Source organism: Lonchura striata, chromosome 1 (genome assembly GCF_050655825.1).
Source record: "Lonchura striata isolate lonStrDom1 chromosome 1, ASM5065582v1, whole genome shotgun sequence".
Taxonomy (NCBI): Eukaryota; Metazoa; Chordata; class Aves; order Passeriformes; family Estrildidae; genus Lonchura; species Lonchura striata.
The window spans coordinates 110,931,360-110,951,614 of record NC_140703.1 but is presented as its reverse complement, the minus strand read 5'-3'; the positions used below and the strand labels follow the sequence as shown (position 1 = coordinate 110,951,614).

Sequence of the window (20,255 nt, the reverse complement as noted above, 5' to 3'; positions counted from 1 at the left end):
AAAGCTCCCTTCCTGAGGTGCTCCGGAGCCTTTCGTGCTCCTGGTTTTCATCCTACCTCTCCAGGTGTCCTTGCATTGTCTTCTTCACATGCTTTTCTCCTCCCTACTCTCAGACTTCCTTAGGACATTGCCTTAATCCCTCTCCCCACTCCTCACTTTGTCCTCAGGATAGCTCTATCCTGCTGCCCACTTCAGTGATTGTTTTTGTGCTGACAACTCACAGATCTATTTCCTCAGCATTGCTCAGTCCATTCTACAACAGCTCCTGCAGCACCTTCTCCTTTATGTCTCTTTGCCTCCTTCCCCCAAGAATTATTGTCTCTTTCCAGGCTGGCCCTCAGTCCTCTCCTTTCTTGCATGTCGCCGTGGGAGTGGTAACAACCCTCCTACATGTCCCAGAGGGTGACTGGCTCACAAGAATGTGTCTTCTCTGTCCCCTTCATCCCACTCAGAGACATGGACAGCATTAGGAGCAGTCACCCTGCTCAAGCTCACCGTGTTTTGTGGTCCTACACGCCCTAGGGAAATCCACCCTTTTGGAGAGCCTGCCTTTGTCCCTGCTAGTTTGTCCTGGTACTTTGTCTGCCCAGCAGAACACTCACAAACCCTGCTCTTCGGCTAAATTTCATGCCTTTCTGAAAGAAAGGCCTCTATTTGATCATTCCAGCAGTGTCTAAAACCCCTAATTCCTTCAGCATAGTGACAAACAGTTCTGATTATTTGTAGAAAAGCTTGAAAAGCGTTAAGCATATTTTATTACCCACAAAAGGTGCCAGACTGGCAGCCATGGAGACTTGTCCTCTATTTATCTCTAGAGCTGGACAGCACAAGCAGTACATGTTCCTCCAGAATGTCTCACTGCTCACATTTTGAAAGGAACATGGTGGCCTGTCACTGTGAGAGGATGGTACTTTCTGTTCAACCATGGAGTGGTTTTTTTCAGTGCCTGGAACAGCAGCAGTCAGGTTGCTCATGGGAGCAGCTGGGGAAGCCCCGAGGGACTCAGCACAAAAACAACTGCCTTCTCAGAGGCTCTGCTCCTGTCTTCTCAGGCCAGCCAGGTCTCATCCAAAGTCAGTTGTGGTCTTTGGAAGTGCTGCTTGAAGGGCTGTGAATTGTCATCTGGCCATGTATGGAGGGAGGAGACCCCATGCTTCCTCATTAAAGCAATAAATGCGGTAGATTTTCTGGAAAAAAAACCTGGAGCTTCTCTTTTGCCACCAAAAGAAGGATTAGAAGATTAATTCTGAGAACACTTCACTGCAGAGCTTAGCTCTTACTGTTGCAAACCCGCAGAAAGACAAGAGCCCTCAGATTTTATCTGCAGCAGAAGCAGAAAGGTTATGGGCAGCTTCACCAGCTCCTGGTGGCAGTGCTTCCTCAGAGGCCAAGTGCTGCAGCAGGGTCTGGAGCCTTCCTCCAGAGCAGTGCCACTGTCCTGCCCGTGCAGGAGTTCAGGGTTTGTCCCTGCTCTGCAGCAAGTGCCAGGGAAATTATTCAGCAGAGAGGTAAATAGCTTACAGGGTCTCTACTCTTCACATTCACCCTTCTCCTGCCTCACTTTGCAGCACCACACACCAAACACAGATGTGCAGTGACATTTTTAAATTATGCACTGATTTGTTAGGGTTATGCAAAAAGAATATTAAGCACTCATTGCTACCGTTTGGGCTGGGCCTTATATTTTCTTCATGTGTGCTGATGTTAAAAATAAAAAGAAGAAAAACTTTCAAGCACAGCCAGGCTGGATAGAGTTGTTTTTTCTTACTAAAATGAAGCGTAGCTCGGTTAGAGGACTTTTTACTTTGTCAATAATTAAACAGTTCTGCACTTGTTGAGGCAGCCCTGAATATAGCTACCAGGATCAGCCAGCCTTGACCACAAGAGCCTAAAACTTTCTACCCCGTCTACAGTATGGATTTAAAAAAAAAAAAAAAAAGTTCTTGCAATATTAACCCTGACAAGTTCACTGGTAAGAGCTCCCCTTCACAGTAGATGGGGTGCTGAGGAGACATGCATTGAAAGAGATATCTGGGTTGTGCCTGCTCTGAGCTGAGTTTCAAGTGGAGGTTCTTCCTAGAAACAAACCAGGCACAGCTGGTTCAGCTCAGCCTTTTGGTGCTGAGGTGGAATTCAGCTGCTGCTCTTGCTGCACTGCAAAACACCTTCAGTGCAAACAAAGGGGAGGGATTTCTGTCAGCGAGTCACATTTATATTTCCCCCAGAGTGCATTTCTTAAGCACAGTAATGAAAGATCAAACAGTATCACACTTTTTGCAAGTTCATCATATCCTTGGGGATGTCACTCTGAACTCAGCTGAGGATGGGCATGTGAGAGTGTTGGTACAGAAACAGGAGAATAATTGACCTCTTGTTAAAGGCCTTGCTTCAAGGAATAATAATAAAAGGGAAGTTTTTATTTTTGGTCCAGAGCAGTCAGGACAGTTTCAGCAGAAGGAGCCCTGTGCTGTCGTCTGCAAAGGACATGATTTATTTATTTCAGAAAGCTGATGGACTACAAGCCATCAGTGTGTATGTGACAAGTCAGTCCTGCAGAGCTGAGGGGCAGAGGAAGGGGCAGCTTTCTGTTTGTCTTCAGGCAAAGCTTTCCTTCTCCTGCATCACCATTCTTGTTCATCTGTTCTTTTACTCAGCATCATTTGGCAGCATGAAGCACTCTTGTTGTGGGAAGGACTCTCATTGTGTGTCCCAGTGAGGGGGAAGGAGACCTGAGACAGAGATGTGTGCTGTCTCCCTTGCCCATGGATAGCTAAAAAGGTGGAGGGTTAATTTACCAGAGGGAAACTACTGTGGAAGGGCAGGTCCCTGAAGGGCAGCAGGTGTAGAAGGGTGTTGAGTTGGGGCTGCACTGGCATCAGTGTTGGAGGGCTGGGATCAGGGAGAGAGCCCTGCTTTCCCCTCAGACAGCCTGTGGCAGATACTTACAGTCAGAAAGCTCTGATGGCCTGAAAGCTGATTCCTCCAATGTAAATGTTTGGAAAATGTGGGGACAGAGGGTTTCCTGTGGCTCACTTTTCTCCTTCTCAAGGCCTGGGGTTCTGCAGATGGCTTCACAAAATCCCCCAGCAACCAGTCTCTTCTTCTGCTGCTCTTCAACATATTATGTCTCTTTGTCATACTGGTTTGTGCTTATCTGACCATAGTTCCATGTCTAATAATCCCTAAGCAAGACCCATGGGGCTGAGGAGGCTGATTCTTCCTGCTGGGAGCAGATGGGCAGGCTGTAATGTCCAAGCACAGCTCCGTGTCTTCCCTAGAATGGTGAGGAGTCAGGGCTGCTACCAGTGGAGACAGGTGAAAAATAGACCTTTCCCCTCCCTCCTCTCCTGCTTTTTATTTCTCCTCTTTATTTATGTAAATGTGTTCTGCACTGGAGTCATAATTAAATACATATTCATATAGAAATGTACAAAGCTTCTGCCTGTACTGTGAAGCTCTCTGGAGCTTAACTGCTTGAGTCTTGTCACAGGAAAATATTTCTCCCCATGAAAACAGGCTTCCTACAGCTGGGCTATATTATTGCCTTTTAATATTGCTGGATCTGCCTACCCTGGGAAGGATTTTCTGACAAGCTCCTACTGGAGATGCAGCTTTTGCTGGTATAACTTACACCAGTTTCCTAAAGAAACTGGGGCTTTCATTGCCAGAGGTATCTCACTGATGTTGTAATTTGTTCCCACACTCTTTGCTATGCTGGCAAAACTTGAAAGTGTGGTTCACTGTTTTTCTTTCTCGGTGCCTTTTCTCCTAAGTTAGCTTTTCTATCCCTGTGCTTACCCCAGCTGTTTCCCTGGGCACATCTGATCATCTGTTGTATTCATAACAGCTCCAAGTAATGAGAGGGTGGGAAGCTAAAGCTGTTTGGAGGGTCTAGTCAGATGCTGGGTCCTTGTAACAGAGCTGTGTCAAAATCTGGAGTCTGGTTACACTTCAGAAGGGAATGCAGTGATGGAAGGGGCCAGGACAGCAGGAATGGGGTCTGGCAGTTGGGTTAAAGTAGGAAGTTGGGTCAGAATGGCACAGAGGAGTCAGGGACAGCCTGAGTGGATGAGAGTTCCAGCAGAAGGCAAAGGCTGTGGGCAGTGAAGGCAGCTAGCAGAGACAGAAGCATTATCAAGACAAGGCAGACCATGCTCACCATCACGTGTTAAGGCCATTTCCGATTTCAGTATCTCAGCCTGATGTTGATATCAGTTTTGTTGGGATCTGGCAGGATGACTGACATCACACATAAATAGGCTCCATCTCAGGCATTTCACATCCCTAGTCAAACAGTGCATATTATGAGATGGGAAATAGGAGTCCTGAATGTGTCAGTGATATGCCATTCTCCTAGCCAGCATCACTGCTACAAACCCAGGATCCCAGACCCTTAGTGCTCTGTTAAATAAAGCATTCTGTCCTTTCTATTTGTACTGACGAGACTGAGGAGGAAGGCCCCAAAGTTTGTTATTCCTGAAGACTCCTACAATTGAATTGTTTAAAAAAATCCTTAGTGCAGTGAATATTTTCCTTGTACTGCCTGGAGAATGGAAGATATGCTGGGATTATGAATCAAATATCTGCTTGGTCTAGAGCTACTGGATATTACACCTGAACCCTTCCTTTACAGCAGCCATGCTATCTAAGAGGGTCAAACCCCTCTTCTTGCACATGTATGTGTCTGTCCTCACTTCCTGTGCTCTGACTCATCCTCATAGATGTGATGCAAGCTTTGGCAGACTGAAAAGGTTGTGTGATGAGTGACATACCAACCCCCCAGAGGCATGGCACGTGGCAGTGTTGTGTGGGAGGAAAAGGAACAGCTTCCTCCATCCTGGAGGGAGACTTCCCGTGCTGTGCAGCATGGCAGGTCAGAAGAAGCAGCTTCTTGCAGTGGCTCTCTGCTCTGATTCCCTGATCTCTGCAAAGCCATGTACAACTCCTGGATGCTCAGTCTGCTGGAATGTCCTTGCTGCTTGGCAGCTGGCTTGGCACAGTGCTGCCTCCAGGCTTCTGGCTCAGTAATGGAGGGATCAGAAGATGATGTTGAAAGAAACAGATAATTTTTGGGGCCTCATGATCTTGTTAATGAGATGGAAGTGATGTGCTTTCAGGTAACTCCTTGGTGTGATGTGTTTATTTCAGAAGCTGCACAAGCACCTGTTCCCTGACCAAGATAGTGATTCATCAGCCTGAGCTTCACACTCATTTAAAGCATATATAGCTACTGCTACTGAAAGCAGTAGCTGCACACAGAAAAATATCAACCAGACTGAGTCAGAACAAAGCCAAGTGTCCTATTGCTCTTTGCTTTGCCAGTCACCAGCAGAGCAGCTGCACACAAAATGCTTCAGTGCCTTCAGTAGGCTGTCCTAAAATATAAGTGCAAGAAGTTCAGGCTGTCTTGGATCTCTGACAATGGGAGAGATTAGCTTTACACCTAGAAATTTGTCAGGCCACCAGAGTCAACATGAGGTGTGTTCCCAAGATGACTGTGGAACTCATAAAATATGCTCTAAAAGTTTTGTTAGGTTGTCCACAACACAGAAACATGTAGTTGGTCCATGTCTGTGACAAAAGCTCACTTGAGTTTTTCTTACTTAAGAAGACAAGGTCACTCTGTATGTGTTTGGGCCATAAGCAGAGAGACAGAGCTTGAATGGTGTGTCCTATAATTGAGAGATCCCCTTTAAAAACCCAAACAACCCCCCAGAGTTTTGGTGGCAATAAGAAGTTGCTATAGGAAGCAAAAGAAAACACTCCTGCTGATCTTGCTTCCCAGTGATCTCTTGCTGGATGCGAAAGCACATGAGTGACACAGTGACCTGAGTGAAGGAATTAGCCTGCATTAAAATTCACCAATAAAAATGTTTGTGAGGGATCAGTTCTCCTGAAGCCAAAGAGAAAGATGATCTCAGGGTGAGAACTAGTGGCAGGAGGCAAGGGAGGCCAGGACAGCTTCCTCTGGCAGGGGTTGGCATAGCCTGTGACCACCAAGCCTTAATGTCAGTTGTGGTTCCCTACCAGGGCCAGGTTGCAAACCTGTCTCTCCCTGGCCTCACACAAGAGTACAGCACAAGGCTACAGCCCCAGCCACCTCCTGCAGCTGGGTGAATGCAGAGAAGTGTTTCTAGATGAGCCAGTTGCTGCTGGGTGCTTCACACTCAGGAGTGTGAACAACCTGCCTCTGCTCCTGCCCCACCGCGGCACCTGGGGTCTGCAAAGTGTCCATCTGGGCCCTGCCTTTCCCTCTGCTGGCAGGGCAGAATCTACATTTTCCCTGTCTGACTGGAAGAGTGGGTTGCTTTAGCCTTTTGGAGATGTCTGTAGCTGTGGTGGTTACATCAAGGGCCAAACAGGGCTTGCGTGGTGGCTTGACAGCATTTTCCTCTTTGCTATTGCAAAGCACAGCTCACTTTTGTTGGGAGAATCTGTCCCAAAGGCTCAATGCTGATGCAGAGAAGTAACACAAGGCAAGAAAAAAGTACTGTCTCATAGTTACCATTTTTCTAGCAGTAGTTTCTTACTTATATTAGGCATTTCAGACTTGTAGAGGACACAAGCAAGCTAGAGTATATTGCAATGCCTGCATGGGTGCCTTGTAATCAGACTTCACCTTCCTGTTTGGCTTCCTGTCCTAATGAGTGGACACAATTCCTTAATGTAGTCTGAGCTCTGAGAGTGTGAAAACTTTTACTGTGTTTCATGTGAGATGGTTAAGGACTGGTTTTGGAGAACAAAAGCAATTGGACTTGTGTGATTCTTTACCTATTTGCTGACCAGGAGAACATAATCAATACTTCAAACTTAAAGCACACCCACTAAGACATAGAACTTCACTTATTCCTCCTTTAAACTTCTCAGAGCATCTGAGTCTGTAATTTGTTTTGCTGCTCCACACTGTGCTATCTGCCAGGCTTATGTCTTTACTAGTCTTGTTTCTGATGCTGTAGTGCATGAGAAATCACATAATGATCAGGGTGCTGTGGTTTAGGTGTGCTTCAAAACCAAAATCTAATGCTTGGGATTTCACTCTGGGTTGGGGACTTCCTTTGAAGGCTCTGGAGCTACTCCTGGGAGCCTGAATTTTCCCTAGTGGTGGGTATTTCTAGGGCAAAAGCATTTGTCTAGAGACCATATTTGTCTCCATGTTTGGTCCCTTACCATGCTGAGCCATTGCTGGCTTGTAAATTATACTAAAATAAATAAGCATTATTATTAATTCCTAGGTTCATTGCTTCCCTGAGCAAGGTAGATTACTGTATGATAACAATGCTTATTAGTGAGTCTAAAATTCTGCTCAGAGAATTCAGTATAGAATGAATTTTCTAGGCAGGAAAAGAAGGATAATCAGTGATACACATCAGTGGGTGGGGATGGAGGGTCCCAAGTAAAAAAAAATGTTCATGTGCCTGAAGAAGCTTCAAAGATTGTTGAAGTTAGAGATGAGGTGGGCTAACCTTTCCCTCTGCTCCCTTCACTTCAGACGAGAGTCAGAGGAGGAATGAAATATCATGGCTTACATTGCCAAAATCACCCCTGGAGGAAAAAAGCTCAGGATGTACAATGGGCTTAAAGACAGCCAGACACACAAAGAGCACAGAGTTGGCAAATCTTCAGATAAATAAATAAACAAGCAACCAGATAGCCTTCCAAGGATGCCTGCCTGCAACATGCACTTAGGGAAGTTTCCAAATCCTAGAAAGTCCACGTTTCTCCCTCCTCACACATCTCTCCCTGCGCTTGATCCCCTCACAGACAGCGACAGAACCCCCCTGCCTTTGATTTACAATTAAATTAAGAATTACTTTGGTAAAAAGCAGTGCTTTCCCCGCCTGCTTTGTTTTGTGCCTCCAGGCTGTGCAGACCCCTATTGCTTGCTGTGCAAGAGACAGCGTCACACGGCGTGTGAGGAGCTGCAGGAACTGAAACCAGTTCTATGATTTATGGCACTAATAAGGCTCAACTGCCATTTCTTGTGGTTTCCTCCCAAGTTGTCTTTGATAATTTCTACTTGTACCATGGTTATTGTTGCTGCTGCTAAGGTTTGGTTGGCAGGTAGCCTCGCACTGTTTCTCAGGATCTGCTCCTTTTTGGCTCTCTTTATTATGGTATCAATAAATATTTATGTTTGGGGAGTGCCAGAAGGGGTCAGCTAGGCACTGTCCCTGTGCTTTCCCCCGTCATGCTCAGGTTTTTCAGAGGGATGAAAGATGTGACATGCCATGAGGAGCTCCCAATCACATGGTGACAACCTCTCTTCCCAGGACACTTCCATGGCAGGAAGGCTGTGGCAGCTCTGCTGGAGGCCATCTCACAACTAGCCAGCCTGTGTAGGGCTGGTCAGGCTCACTTCAAGGGCTCTAACTCCCAAAGCCCTGCCAGTTCACACTGGGATGATTTCTAAGAGTTCATACCTGGATGTGTTGCTGGAAGGGATCACCTCTGCAGGTGAGCACCTGTGAGAAACAGTTGTAGCTGTTTCTTTCACTCCAGCACAGTTTAGCACCTTGGCTGTGAGATGCTGCAGCAGAGACCAGGCACATCAGCCACTCCTGCCATCAACGTGGCAGAGTCAGGGACCATCAGAGGAGAGGTCCCATGGACCATGTGCAGCTGCCTGCTTTAATACAACCCCTCCAACTGCCCCAGCTGAACTTGCAGGGTTGGCATGTGGATGCCTCACCCTGGCTGAAGCAGGTCTCAGTGGTGGGGTTATGTCCCAGCCTTTTTGTCACTGGTCATAGTTGGCATCAAGAGACTGTGACAGAGAAGAAGGAGGGTCCTGCTGTTGCCGGGGTGGGGGGAAATGGTGTTGGGAGGATTTTAAGTAAAGAGACTTCTTGGGGAATGGCAGTAGTGAAGGGGCACTGTATTCACTACAGTCTGTTGGCTGCAGCAGATCTGGGCAAGAGAGAATCCATATGTACCCTCTGATTTATGTGTTTCTCTTGTGCTCACTTTTGGACTGCTTTCTGCCTTCTTTTGTTAACTTGGCTGGAGTAGAGACTGTGAAAACAACAGAACATTATCACCCAAGGATGCTGGAGTCTTTGCTGACACTCATGGCTCTGCTTTGACAATTTGCCTGGTGGAACATGTGTGGAGGATTACAGGCTACACACAAAGATGCTGAGGAAGAGTGGCTGTGCCATTTTTCCTTCCTCCCAAGCAGCAGCAGCAGTCTGTGGCTGGCTGCAGCTGCACAGATCATGGCAGAGCTGGGTCTGGGTTTCCCCACCTCCATCCCAGGCTGCACACAGCAGGAGAGGGCACTGGCAAAGGTGGAATTACTGTTGACCCAACAGGCCACTCTGGATGAAAATTTCAGTGCTGCCAAAGAAATACAGCTGCCTGCTCTGCTCTGCCTGTGAGAGCCAGGCAAGGCAACATGAGGATTGAGTGAGGAAGGAGATGGTCACAAAGATGAACTCAAAACTCTGTGCTATTTCCCACCTGCTCAGCTCTTCAAAGCTAATGAGGTCACCAAACTGCCCTGGACAGTCTGTCTGTTATCTTAGCTAGGGCCACACATCCTTTCTTTTCAGACTCTCCCATTTCAGTTTCCAGCTAACAGAGGTCTACTACATGTTTTTCTGAAGGGCACAGGAGGGCCTTCAGTGTCTGGTTTATCAGAGCAAGGGTGTTGCCATCAAAATGATGCAATCCTAATGGCAGAGCACCTGGGACTTGGCAGCACCTTGTGCCCAGGAGAAGATAAAACCACAGAGGAAAAGAGAAATTAAAGGTGTTGTAACATGAAGGCAACAACAGGAGTTTCATTAGACAAATTTCCGTACCTGAGTGAACGTCATATATCTGCTTTCTGGAGCCTGTCATGGTTCAGGATGTGTCTGGTTTTAAAAGGCTTGTGAGAATCCAGATCCTTTTTTTTTTTTTTAATGGGCTGACTTCTTAAGGCGGTTTGGTAGCTTCTCTTTGAGCCTTCCTAGGGAAGAGGCACTGAAGCCTTGGCTAGTGGAGAGCCCCAGATCCTCAGACACTGAGCCTCACTTCTTCTCCAGAGCTACACCCAGGGGGAGTTCTGGCTGTAGCATCTCACAGAGTCCTGAAAGGAGACAGCTGAGTCAAATCAACAGCTCCAGGACCAAATGCTTCCAATATCAAGGGAGTTAGATCCATCTGCTGCTTTTTGGAAAGCAGTAAATTATTGCTTCTTCCCCTGCTGCACACATACACACACAAACACCCACAGACTTCACAGTCTGAAGATCTGCTGTCTTTCCTGCTAGAAGGGCAGTTTCTACACTCATTTTCTCTGCTCATTTGCCAGTAAAACCAGCTCTTCTCTCAGATAAAGTTTTGAAATAATTTTTCCAGGCAGCTAAGAGGACTTGCAGTTATAACACTTGACATGCATCTTCATGACACTGCACTGGGGTTCATTTCTCTTTCCTTCTATCCCAGTGAAGATGCAGTGGGACAACTGAGGCCATTCTGAAGGTCAGCAACAGCATCACCATTCATGGCTCTCTAATTTGCCTTCCAGACCATGTTGGAGGCTCTAACCTGAGTTGACGTGAGAAGCTTCGCTGAACTGTTTCCATCATCTGATTGCTTGTGGCACAGCAAAGCTTCTGAATCAACCTGCCAGTTGCTTATACTTGGGGAAAGAGCTTTCATAGATGACCTGGGGAATTTTCCAGTCATTAGCAGGTAGAATGGATCAGACAAAAACTGCAAGTCACTTTGAACCAAGGAAAATGTTTTGTTGTAAATATTATTTATACAGGTCTGATTCTTTTTCTTTTTTTGGCTTTTAAAAATTAAAATATGTTTAAACCTATTTTTCTTTCTTTTGTTCTTCTTTATGTCTCTTCCTGTTAGACTTTTCCCACTTTATAGAATCATAGCATCATAGAATAATGGCTTGTGTTGGAAGGGGCCTTCAAGATCCTCTAGTTACAACGTCCTTGCCATGGGCAGGGACACTTCTCCTGAGACCAGGTCACTCAGACTGGTCTTGAACACTTGTGGGGGAATCCACAGCATTTTTGGGCAATCTGTTACAGTGCCTCACCACCCTCACAGTTAAGAATTTCATCACAATATACAATCTAAACCTACCTTCCTTCAGTCTAAGCCATTCCCTGTTGTCTTATCACTGCATAAAGAAAGAGGGACTTCCAGAAAATTCCTCTTCAGCCTTCTTGTAAGCCTCTTTCAGATACTGGAAAGCTGTCAATAAGGAGTTAAGAATTATATAAGTAAATTAGTAATTTATTTAGCTTTGTTGCTAAGGAAGTAAGAGATAGAAGGAGGAAAAAAGGGTCAGAGGAGATTAGAAAATTCAAGTGGCACATGAAAATAAAAAATGAGTGAGATTCATCTACCTAACCTTAGGCAACAAGAGATGTATGAGATACTTCAGGACTCCCTTCAGGCACAGCTTTGTGAAGGCGTGGTCTCTGCTAGGTCCTCTGTCACATCTGCAGCTGTGTGCAGATGTTTCCAATGCTCTACCACATCCCAAGGGCAACACACACCCTGGCCTGGGCAGCAAAATCACCTTGGCTTCTTCTGTCCTTGCTGAATAGAACAGAACTTTTCTGACAGATTCATGGAAGTTTTAGGATTCAAAGAAACACCTACATATTTTGAGGGACTGAAAAATAACATTCTCCCTTGTACAAGTTTATTAAAGTCTCCTTAGAATCAGTGTCAAGGCAATAACTTGTGGTATGCCAGCCCAGCTGCATTTGCTGCCATCTTCTATAAATATGCCATTAGCTGGCAGGCATGCACAGAACAGAGGTTTCCATAAGCTGTTCTTTTTAATGTAAAATTACCTCTTAGTGTGTTAAACTCATTTTTGCCTTTAGCTTGTAAGGTGTTAAATGCAGGAACACAGCTTTTCTCTGGCAGGCTGAGCCTCTTGCAAATATACATGCCTCAAGGTATTGCATTTATAATGATTATAACCATAATTTTTAAAGGGTTTTTTGTGTTCAAAATATGACTGGTGTTGCCCATGACAGGATATTCACTATTTGCCTGAAAACCTCATAACCTAAATAAGCATTTACCATCAACCTAATCTAATCAAATCATAATCAATACCGATACTGTGGGATCTTGTAAAACATGACCCATGTGGCAAGTTCTGCCACTTGTTAATTACGTCCTTGGAGGCAGCAGTCAATAACTCCCAAGGGTTAGATGGTTCCTACTTAGTCAGGTGTTTTCAGGGAGTACCACTGACATTTAATAAGGACTTCTGCAACCACGGAAAACTTTATACTATGACAAATTAAAAGGCTTAGGAAAGATAGCAATTAGAGAACTGTTTAAAAAAAAGAAAGCTGTCCATCGAGCCCTGCAGAGCAGGACTACAGGGAACTGACAAGACAATTTTTCTTTTTTCAGAAAAAATGTTTAAAAGAGGCCTGTGTCTCATCCAAAATCAATATGCAGCCTGGACTAGCATATAAGTCACCTCAAGTACTTCTCTAAAAAAAAAAGTCTAAACCTTTGGCTTGGGTATTTCAGCATAGTTTCACAGAAAGAAGCTCTTCCAGCATCTGGCAGATGAGTATGTGTCCAAATAAGTATGTCTGCTGATATTCAAAGCAGATAATCTTGTTCTTTTCTCTACACTTAATATGAGAACATTTGTGGTGAGAGTAATTTATGAAAGATAAAAACTTTGAAGAAGAAAGGATAAAAGCAAACATAAACTCATTGCCTTTTCTTCTTCTGGAGAAACTTGTTTTTAATTTTGTTTTAAGCTGCTGATTGAAGTGAGTGAGTCTTGTGAACAAACACATATGGTTGGGTTTTTGTGCCACAGCTTGACCACCTATGTTAGTTAGTTTAGAAGAATGTGAGGAGAGAGCTGGGTGGCTGCATATACTGGATATCCATCCCAACATTCAATTGTAGGTGCTGTTGTACTTTCCTATTTTCACTGATTTATCTGCTTACAGGAACAGATTGAATTGCTCATCTATGCCGAATGAAGGAAGTGGCCCCTGGAAACAAAGACCAGGGCTGCACTACTGATAAGAAAGCAATGGAAAATGCACAGGAGAACAAAGTGAGGGGCATTGGTGCCTTGGTCTGTGATTCATAAAGACCTGCTCCAAAGGCAGTGTGGCATTCCCAGGGCATCCAAGGAGTGTCTACCCACCCACATCCTGCTGAAGGGGCAGGTCCCAGCTCTGGGTTTGGTTGTGAGGTAAGTGTAAACTCACACCTGCCTCTGTCCACAGGCAAAACTGATGCAACACATCAGCCATGTGGGTACTCCTGTGCTAATTGTCTTGCACCTCATTCAAACTCAGCCTGCATTCTGATGGTGCTGCGTGTCATAGCACGGTAACTTTAGAAATGTGTGCTGCTGTGGCTGGAGAGGGCTGCTGGAGATGTGGGAACTGTGTGCACTCCTGATCTGTTGCAAAGGAAAAGTGAAACAGGTTAGTTTTTTCCATGTCAGAAACTCATCTTACTTTGCAGTACAACAAACTGAGAACTTGCACATGGCCAGTGACTCTGCATCAGCTACGAGGCATTTCTCTGCTGGGTGTGGTAGCATTTTTAGCCCTTTGTAGCATGGTCACAGGGATAAGTCTGGTCATGTCTTTCTTTGCCTTACCTGGTAGGCAGTGGCCCTTTCAGAGCAGAGACAAGCAATGTGACATTTCAGGTACTACTGCAATCTTAATCATAAGTCATTCCAGCAGCAGAGGTGGCTAATGTAGTACAGACACACACGGGCATTGACACAGTACACAGTGCAAAAATTACTTTACCAGTAATTTCTCTTAAATAACTAGAAAATACTATGATGTGTATTATGCTGGTGAAGTCTCTGAATAACACAAAGCTAGTCCCCACACTTAAAAATAGCAGAAAGGTATGAATAAATGCAGGTCAGCTCCACAGGAAAGAAGAAAACAACACCTTGCAGTAGGAACAGAGGAGTTTAGTTAGGTTTGGTTTCTCTTGCTGACAAACTGCTAAAAAATTAGCTTTGTTTCAAACAGAAAATTGCCTTTAGTTCAAAGTGAAACATTCAAGCACCCACAGAAGTGGGAGGAAGGGGTTAGATTCAGAGGGGAGTGTGGAGGTGGGATGGCTGTCCCTCTCCTGTCTGGAGGCCTGGCTGTCAGGGCACAGTCATGTTCACCCCAGGGGAAGAAGCAGTCTCAGTGAGTCAAAGATGCTAACATGACCCTGACACCGTGCAACATTAAACACTTAAAAAGGTTTTGGGTTTTGAATTCAGAGACCTCAGCCTACTTGGTTACCATGGCAAACAATCACCAGAAGAAGTCTTTTAACCTTTAATTAAAGATACACAAAAAGGAGGAAAAAGAGTTTAAGCACTTGAAAAATAAAGTATTAAGTAAGACTTTCCTTTTTAAAAGTGTCCATTATTCCTCTTCCCTTAGCTGTTGGCAGTTCTTACAGCAATCTTCCTTCCCTTTATTTAAGTTCATAGCAGCAGAAACTGTTCTTGGGGAAAGAGAGACACTCATCAAGATAGACTGGATCTGCTGTTGCTACTCATTTTGGACTCTGCTCACTTGAAGACACACATATGCACAGGGAGAGAGAAAAGTGTAGCAGAGAAAAAGAAAAAAAGTTACTTCCTTTTCTGGTGTTGAATTTTACTTGAAGCCTCACTGCTAGAAAAAGACAAGCACAAAACCTGGCCTTAGCCCCTCTGAGATCTAAGAGACTTGTACCAGTGTCTGTCTCTTTTGAGAACTGTTTTTAGGAGTCTCCCTGACTGTTGTCCACAGCTGGGTTGCACAACCCCTGTCCTTCCTGTCTAGGCAAGTTTGTTTAAACAGAAGATGGAGGAGAGAAAACAAGGAAAGAAGCATGTGAAGAAATGACAAAACAACTAAGAAAGGAGTCATGTCAGGACCTCATCTTCCAAGTGGGTTTCCAAGGAGTTGAAGTTGGTGGAGCTAGCAATGACATCTGTGTGTCTCCTGGCCAAAATGTGACCAGAAGGTCTGATCAGAGCAGAAAACGAGGCACCAACAGTGTCACAGTGTTAAGTGAGGTCTCAAAGCTGGCAATGACAACTGTCAGATTTCTATATTCTGTCCACCTATTCTATCATCATTATCAAAATACATGTTTCCAGAAGATGATGAACATACCAATAGCCATCAGTTAGGTTTAGATCCTGACACACATGTTTTGGTCCATTGGGTTTGGCATTCAGAGCTGTGAGTTTTTACCTTATGAGCTTTATTACCTGGCTTTGGCTGACAGAATGCTTGTGCAGGATGTGCAATGCCTTCTGCTGCTGCTGTTTCTGCCCTCCTGATGCCTGAGGACAGTGTCACAGCCTTGGGCACAGAAGGGTTCCAGGTGGGGGTAGTCTGTTGACATCTGTGTTCCTTAATAGTTCAGTACTCATTAACACAACCTGGGGAAGCCAGCAGAACCATTTCCATATGAGGGCCTCAGCTGAGGGTCTAGAAAGATCTTCTTGCAGACCAAGACCTACCAGTTGTAGAGAGTGAGAACAAACACACCTTAGTATGCAGCACAGCACAGCCTTATGGTATTCTCCTGAGAGATAAGTGATGCTGGTTCAAGTTCCCCCAGGCAGATGAGGAAATTAAACCCAGGACTCCCACATCCTTTATGAATGAATAAAAAGTGGCTGTCTTCCTCTCAGCTTTGTGAATATAATCCTGACTATTTTTTTTTTTTCCAGGAAAGCAATTTGGTAAGTCCACACTGAATCTGACAATCATTTCAGGACAATGGAGAAAGCATTTTTCATGGAGAAGAATACTGACTAAAAAAAAATCCTCATGAACATAGTGACAATAAAACAACTGGACAGACCCCACTGCCCTGCTGCTTTATATGCAATAGCTGTGGGACATGAAATCTCCATGGCTTTCAGGCAATGAGGAAACTTATCTGGCAGTGTGAAATCTTGGCAGGCAAAAAACATTTTGAGGGACTAATGAAATGCTCTAGGAATGGCAGATGAAACCTGAACACTGGTGGGCCTGCTCTGAGTTCTGACACAACTGCAGTGATGTACAGAAAACTGTGATGATCACACCACTCTGTTTGCTAAGGTGTGACCCCAGTCTCCTGCTCTAGTTAGGTGCTGGAGGTTCTGAACCTGAGAAGGTTCAGACTGTGTTAAGAGTTCAAAACAGATGCCTGTATGAGATCTTGTCAGCACCTCTAAGACTGAGAAAGGAAGCAGAAGAAAAAGGGTTCTTTACTTCTCTGACCTTCTTTACTGGACCTAGAACTACAAGCAGCTGTGCCCAACAGCATGGCAGACCTTGGGGGAGAGTAATGGTTGTCTAGAAATGTAAAAAATGTTAGTAAAAAATATTAGGTTTTTTTCAGCCAGATGAGTTCCCTGTTCTAGCTCCCTGCTAGGCCACCCACATGTTACCAGCAGCATGAAAGAGCAAAGAAAATGCATGGCTGGAAGTAGAGGAAAGGATGGAACAGTTTCTGTTGGTCTTAGCCTACATCACAAGCCTGTCTAGTATGACCATGGAAACATTTTCTGCTCCTTTACCTAGAACTGTTTTAAATACCACACTTCTTTATTTTAGGGAAGAGAGAGGCTTCATCAGGTGAAATGCAGAGTAAGCTGGATTGCAGGAGGCCAGGCCACTGTGCAAGAGCACACATCTGCCTCTGGGAAAGTTGGGTGGTCCTTAGGGCATATCCAGCCTGGAGGCTGCAGGTTTGTTCTGGTGGGCACCTTGCTCACCTCTGCAGCCAACAGGAGCTCATTTCTAACCCTGTGCACACACACATGCTGTGGTACAGCCAGGTGTGATGGGCAATCAGCAGGGACAGAAAAGAGGCTTGGCTGGCCCCAGTGGCCATAAAATAGAATGGCTACTGTGCTGGCCAAGATGGACAGTGGCAGCAAAGCTTTCTTTATAGTGCCTGCTCTTAGAGCTCTGCACTGGGTGCACTAAATGTTCTGGGTAGAGAAGGAGCAGAAATTTGCTGAAACCCTGCTTGGAATCAAATCTGTGCAGGTACAGCAGGAACAACTCCTGGTGTGCCCACAGCTCTGCTCTGGGGATGGTGCTGGCCCTGCTTTCCTCAGCACCAGGCTGGGACACAGGACAGAAACCAGAGGCTTCTGAGATCAAATGTACATCAACACCTTGGACCAGTCTGAGTCCAAATGAAGGTCAATAAGGACAGCAAGGCTGCTCACTGGAGCCCTTGGATACCAAACTACAGCTCTGTCAGGGCAATACACAGAGCAATGGCAAACTCTTACAGGCTACAAACCCAGTCCTGCTTTAACATAACACCTTTGATCAGCAAGGTTCTAGTTACTGTAGGGTCAGGGCTGACATAAACCCAACCAATCAAGTAAGAGCACCTACATATTTAAATAGACCTGTATTCTTCAGGGCAATATTATTTTCTTTAAGGATTTTGTTCTTTTCTGCATGCCACTCTGCTTGGCACTGTTTGCCCCTGCACATCATTGCTGTGATAGATGCAGCATTGTCATTCAGGTACTTAGGCCCTTAATACTGCAGATGAGCAATAACAAGGTTACCAGATATTTTGTTTTAAAATAATCCTTGGAACTCAAGGAATTTTCCAATAATTGCTATGTACTTTTGCTAAAAGAAAAAAAAAGTTTAAAAAAAATTTGAATAAACCAACTCCCAAATGTTTTTTAATTTTACGTGTAAATTAAAAAAGCACAAATATTCTTTCATTCTTTTTTTTTGCAGAGAGGGAACAGAATCAATTTGCCATGGTTATGCCTCCTGCCAATTGTTTAGAATTTCCAGGATTTAATCTTTCATCCATGTGTGTAGCCACTATTTACCTTTGAATGAGATAATGCATTATGCATTGTGCTTTATGGAAATCAACCAAGAAAACCTGGTGGTTTTTTTTTTTTTTTTTTTTTTTTTTTGTTTTTTTTTTTTGAGAAAGTTGTACTCTCCCTTTATAGCCTAGAAAAATTAGCATCAATGTTACAACAACATGGAAGGCACGGGGAAATAGAGGTTACCTTAGCATGAACTCAGGAGATGTCACATGTGTGGGGAAACACAGTGCAGTGGTCCTGCATCTTTCCTCTACCTGAGGCTTAGTACAGGTGAAGTAGCATCACTGCAGTAACAAAAGCAGGTATGGGATTCTTCTACTCCTGAGTGGCACTAGGTCTTTGCTAGTGCTTAAGAATCTCAGAGAGGTTTAGGACTTGGGCAGTAATGTGACCAAAATGCAGAAGGAAGGTGTGGAAGCTGTAAATGCACCACTACCAGTAATAGAACTGAGGACTTTGTGGGTAACATGAGGCCACAAGAGGGTCATTTTGAACACTAAGTACCAACAGAGTGTTGTCAGGACACAAATACCCTTGATTTGAGTGCTGCTTTTTGCTGTACATGCAGCTGAGAGCTAAATAACTGAAATGGATTTTTTTTCCTTTCTGAAGGAGCTGTAGAAGCAGTGTTGATGCAAATCAAGCCCGATGCTATCTCGTGCCCTAAGTGCTGCCTCTGTCTGCAACCATCAGTAGAGAGAAAGCCACACTTAGACATTCCTCTTCTCTCTGTTTCTCACATGTGCATGTCATCTACAGAGCCTCAAAGAACTAGAACTGGCAGAGGTCTTTTAAGAGGCTTCCTGTCTAGGAGCAGTGGGTATGAGCAGTATATGGCCTGTTATGGGGGATTTTGTCTTTGCTTTCTTCTAATGCTAAGGTTTGGTGCTTTTTGTCTGCTGTCAGATGACTTTTCCAAAAAAGCTTTTCCTGTCTAGAGTGGAGATTAGACAGTTCCTGAAGCACATGCACAGGGGAAATGCTCATTTCTGACCCGTTGGTGCCTTGCTAACTGTGACAGAAGCAGAAAGGAAAAGCAAAGAAGTCATCATCATGGAATCGACTGGATCAGGCTCTGACACACTGCACTTCACCTGAAGCTGGAAAAAGTGGTTGTGGCTTGTTAAAGCAGCTCTCCTCCTCTTACTGGGTGATCAACATGCTGTTCTTCCTCTGGACAGAGGCCACAGAGGCCAGAGGGGCAGAGATGGAAATGGAGTATTTTTGGAGATTGGAAATGGAGTATTTTTGGAGTTTGGAAATGGAGTTTCAACATAATTTCTTTGCACCCTTGGGTGAAGGACAAAGCTGTGGTGTGAGAAGCACCACAAACACATAAGAAGGGCTCTCTTAAAGTTGTCCCTGTGGAATCAAGATGGTGTTTGTGCTATGTTTTTCTAGAAATACTATTCATTCCTTTTTGAAATGCCTGTGTGTATCTTTCTTGTGGAAGGGCAGGGTGAACTTTAGTCATTGAGGGAACACTTCTGGAAACCAGTATAAGAATGAAGATATTTGGGACAGCAGACTGAGTTAATTGCACTGTGCCATGGGGCTGGTGGGCCTGATGAAGCTGTATCTTCCACCAAGAAATCATTCTGCAGGACATGGATGTGCTGCTTGATGCCACCTTATCATTGCAAATCAAGAAGTTGTCCTTCAAAATAGCTTTTATGCAGACAAAAGCATGGGGATCTGAATTTTTTCCAAGACAAGAAAGCAACTCAGACTTTCCCCTCATTGCAGAGTGGTAACAGGAGGCTCATGGTCCTGGTTTCAGCCATCTGGCCAGGGCAGAGGTGGAAATGCTGAGCCTGGACTGTGTTGCACACTGGGGAACTCCAGCATCTTCATGTCACCCTCCTGATTCCACAGTTGATGTACTCAGGCCCTATAAACTTGGTTGACTTGGAGTTGAGAAAGCTGAGCATAGCCCCATAGAGAAATAACTCCACAGAAAAAGGTAATTTTAGAGAGTGCAATCAGTGAGGGACTGACTGCTATGGAAAACATGGACCTGCAGTTCTGGCAGGAGATGAGTAACTTGCTAGCAAGGTCTCCCTCCAGCAGCCAATTTAAAAAATGACCTTGGAGAAGTATACAGGAAATTAATTCATCTCTGATGAGAGGTTTTGGAGAGTCTCTTGCAATTTTATGCATGTTGGCTAGACAGCCTTGCCCTGGCAAGCACTTTTCCCTGTGCCAGGGATGCAGATAGCTGCAGACTTTTCCATGAGACGTGAGAGAGGCTTTTTCTTGAACAACAGAATAAACTGTGAAAGGTTCTGGCAAGGTAAGCCTGTTATGCTTGTAACTGGCAGTTGCAGATGGAAGGAAAGGAGATTGGTGAATGATCAGGTTAGGATATGTGTATTTACTGTGAGGAAGTCTGTGATGTGTGGAAGGCCTTCAG

General features: G+C 44.7%; 1 long non-coding RNA gene across 2 annotated transcripts in view; it reads right to left on the bottom strand.

The window, feature by feature from the left end:
- Window positions 1–460: 460 nt before the first annotated feature.
- The window catches only part of LOC110483237 (uncharacterized), a 61,632-nt gene continuing 41,837 nt past the window's right edge, over window positions 461–20,255 (bottom strand). For both annotated transcript variants that reach the window (XR_014956896.1, XR_014956895.1), the window contains 3 exons: window positions 11,092–11,202; window positions 9,804–10,072; window positions 461–4,284 (listed from right to left, as the gene is read on the bottom strand). This is a non-coding gene — a long non-coding RNA (uncharacterized LOC110483237). The remainder of the gene's footprint in view (window positions 4,285–9,803; window positions 10,073–11,091; window positions 11,203–20,255) is intronic.